A 4,426-nucleotide genomic window follows, 5' to 3' on the forward strand; every position below is an offset into this window, starting at 1 on the left:
AAAACGGGGAAGAGGAAAGAGGCGGCCGAGTTTCTTGCCGGTCGCTGCCCCTTCATCGCAGTCGCAGAGGGGTGGTTGAGGGAAATCGGGCGTTATCGAGTTCAATTTTTCTAAGACCTTCCTTCCGGCCGAGGCTAAACTGCGTGACGCTCCGCGATCTGCTGGACGGGGCTGGGTGCAGATAAAAACAAGTTTCACCACCTATCTCGGTAAGTTTTTGCTTTTATTTTATTTTCTAAGGTTATTTAGCCCCAAGAGCGGATATCGTGCACTCTCCAGATTTTGAAGGTGGTGTGGTCAAAGTTCCTGGTGGCCATGAGAAGAAACTGACGAGTGCTGAAAAAGAGGCACTGAGGTCCTTTCAACGTGCGACCAGCAGGAGCAGCGACCCAGTAGAGGAATCGGTCAAGCTAGGCTTTGCGGATCGGATCCGCAAGCGCAGGAAGATCACCGCGGAGCCCAACACATACACGATGATGTCTGCCATTCCACCTACCTCCAGCAAACTAGAGGTTGTTCAGTATGGCTCGCATGATCTTGCACTACGAGCGCAACCGACTTTCGCTAAACCTCGCAGTCCGAACGTTACTGGACCCGCACGAACAGGACCTCGAACGAGTCCAGTCGCTAATGAAAAAACTGAGGACCATCACTCAAGCGGCAAAGTTGAGGTAAAGGTTTTACTATTGTATATGTTAAATTAGTTATTTTAATTCTTCTTTTTATTTTTAATAGCCTCAAGACACCACCCCGGTCCAAGCTGCGTCAGCAAACCCGTTGTGGGTCGACGTGCGCGATGCTGGCTCGCTATCTTGATCTCCGCGAATTTGTAAACGCGGACAACGAAGATGTGGTCGAGCTACAATCGTCACCAGCCACTCATCGCAGACCCAAAGCGCTGCTGACGGGTTCATGACTGCTCTTCAGGAACTCCTCGACATGCACTACGTCGTCTGCTCGCAACGCATTCCGTAACTTTGCCCCCTTGTTGTATTCCTTCCTGTCGGCGTTTCGCTGAGCGTCTTGTGCAGCTCGATTCTTTCGAGAGGAGAAGACGAAGCGGATGCCACGAACAGCACTGCAGCTTACGCCAGTTACAACCGATCGATTTCTTGGACCATCTCCGCATCATCAACGAGTGCTGACGGAAATGGGCGTCATCGAGTCAATTTTTTAAGACATTACTTTCGGGCGAGCTTAACCTTCTTGACGCTCGCGATCTGCTGGATGGGCTGCTGGAGATAAAACCAAGTTTCACCACCTATCTCGGTAAGTTTTTGCTTTTATTTTTTTTTTCTAAGGTTATTTAGCCCCAAGAGCGGATATCGTGCACTCTCCAGATTTTGAAGGTGGTGTGGTCAAAGTTCCTGGTGGCCATGAGAAGGACCTGACGAGTGCTGAAAAAGAGGCACTTAGGTCCTTTCAACGTGCGACCAGCAGGAGCAGCGACCCAGTAGAGGGCTCGGTCAAGTTAGGCTTTGCTGATCAAATCCTCAAGCGCAGGAAGATCACCGCGGAGCCCAACACATACACGATGATGTCTGCCATTCCACCTACCTCCAACAAACTAGAGGCTTTTCAGTATGACTCGCATGATCTTGCACTACGAGCGCAACCGACTTTCGCTAAACCTCGCAGTCCGAACGTTACTGGACCCGCACGAACAGGACCTCGAACAAGTCAAGTCGCTAATGAAAAAACTGAGGACCATCACTCAAGCGGCAAAGTTGAGGTAAAGGCTTTACTATTGTACATTTTACATTAGTTATTATAATTCTTTTTTTTATAATAGACTGAAGACACCACTCCGGCCCAGCTGCGTCAGCAAACCCGTTGTGGGTCGACGTACGCGATGCTGGCTCGCTATCTTGATCTCCGCGAATTTGTAAACGCGGACAACGAAGATGTGGTCGAGCTACTATCGTCACCAGCCACTCATCGCAGACCCAAAGCGCTGCTGACGGAAATGGGCGTCATCGAGTCAATTTTTTTAAGAAATTACAGTCGGGCGAGCTTAACCTTCTTGACGCTCGCGATCTGCTGGATGGGCTGCTGGAGATAAAACCAAGTTTCACCACCTATCTCGGTAAGTTTTGCTTTATTTTATTTTCTAAGGTTATTTAGCCCCAAGAGCGAATATGCGTGCACTCTCCAGATTTGGAGGGTGGTGTGGTACAGAGTTCTTGTGGGCCTGGAGAGGGAACTCGAAGAGTTGCGGAAAAAAGAGGGCACGTGAGTTTCTTTTCAAACGTGCGACCCAGTCAGGAGCAGCGAACCCAGTAGAGGAATCGGTCAACATGGTGTTCTTTGCTGATCAAATCCTCAAGCGCAGGAAGATCACCGCGGAGCCCAACACATACACGATGATGTCTGCCATTCCACCTACCTCCAACAAACTAAATGCTGTTCAGTATGACTCGCATAATCTTGCACTACGAGCGCAACCGATTTTTGCTAAACCTCGCAGTCCGAACGCTACTGGACCCGCACGAACAGGACCTCGAACAAGTCCAGTCGCTAATGAAAAACAGAGGACCATCACTTAAGCGGCAAAGTTGAGGTAAAGTTTTTACTATTGTATATTTTAAATTAGTTATGGTATTTCTTTTTTTATAATAGCCTGAAGACACCACTCCGGTCCAAGCTGCGTCAGCAATCCCGTTGTGGGTCGACGTACGCGATGCTGGCTCGTTATCATGATCTCCGCGAGCTTTTAGACGCGGACGACGAAGATCAGGTCGAGCTACTATCGTCACCAGCCACTAATCGCAGACCCAAAGCGCTGCAGACGGAAATGGGCGACATCGAGTCAATTTTTTTAAGAAATTACAGTCGGGCGAGCTTAACCTTCTTGACGCTCGCGATCTGCTGGATGGGCTGCTGGAGATAAAACCAAGTTTTACCACCTATCTCGGTAAGTTTTTCCTTTATTTTCTAAGGTTATTTAGCCCCAAGAGCGGATATCGTGCACTCTCCAGATTTTGAAAGGTGGTGTGGTCAAAGTTCCTGGAGGCCCATGAGAAGGACCTGACGAGTGCTGAAAAAGAGGCACTGAGGTCCTTTCAACGTGCGACCAGCAGGAGCAGCGACCCAGTAGAGGAATCGGTCAAGCTAGGCTTTGCTAATCGGATCCGCAAGCGCAAGAAAATCACCGCGGAGCCCAACACATACATGATGATGTCTGCCATTCCACCTACCTCCAACAAACTAGAGGTTGTTCAGTATGGCTCGCATGATCTTGCACTACGAGCGCAACCGACTTTCGCTAAACCTCGCAGTCCGAACGCTACTGGACCCGCACGAACAAGACCTCGAACAAGTCCAGTCGCTAATGGAAAAACTGAGGACCATCACGCAAACGGCAAAGTTGAGGTAAAGGCTTTACTATTGTATATTTTAAATTAGTTATTTTAATTCTTCTTTTTATTTTAATAGACTGAAGACACCACTCCGGTCCAAGCTGCGTCAGCAAGCCCGTTGTCGGTCGACGTACGCGATGCTGGCTTGCTATCTTGATCTCCGCGAGCTTTTAGACGCGGACGACGAAGATCAGGTCGAGCTACTATCGGCATCAGCCACTAATCGCAGACCCAAAGCGCTGCTGACGGAAATGGGCGTCATCGAGTCAATTTTTTAAGACATTACTTTCGGGCGAGCTTAACCTTCTTGACGCTCGCGATCTGCTGGATGGGCTGCTGGAGATAAAACCAAGTTTCACCACCTATCTCGGTAAGCTTTACCTTTATTTTCTAAGGTTATTTAGCCCCAAGAGCGGATATCGTGCACTCTCCAGATTTTGAAGGTAGTGTGGTCAAAGTTCCTGGTGGCCATGAGAAGGACCTGACGAGTGCTGAAAAAGAGGCACTGAGGTCCTTTCAGCGTGCGACCAGCAGGAGCAGCGACCCAGTAGAGGAATCGGTCAAGCTAGGCTTTGCTGATCGGATCCTCAAGCGTAGGAAGATCACCGCGAAGCCCAACACATACACGATGATGTCTGCCATTCCACCTACCTCCAACAAACTAGAGGCTGTTCAGTATGGCTCGCATGATCTTGCACTACGAGCGCAACCGACTTTCGCTAAACCTCGAAGTCCGAACGCTACTGGACCCGCACGAACAGGACCTCGAACAAGTCCAGTCGCTAATGAAAAAACTGAGGACCATCACTCAACGGCAAAGTTGAGGTAAAGATTTTACTATTGTATTTGTTGTTCTTCTTTGCACTGAACGTAGCCGAAACTTGGCATCGATGAAACAAACTCGAACACCAAGATATTTCTCGTGTCGAAGTTTAGACGTCCAAAAGTCAACAACCATAGTGAGGCGTTTAATACAACCAACTCGATTGTTTTTTTAGACAGGAGGTCATCTCGTTTCGGGCGGCTACACACAGCTCCACTAAAGCATACGTGACGTTCTGGCGCGA

This window comes from Phytophthora infestans, genomic scaffold (assembly GCF_000142945.1).
Source record: "Phytophthora infestans T30-4 supercont1.4 genomic scaffold, whole genome shotgun sequence".
NCBI lineage: Eukaryota > Oomycota > Peronosporomycetes > Peronosporales > Peronosporaceae > Phytophthora > Phytophthora infestans.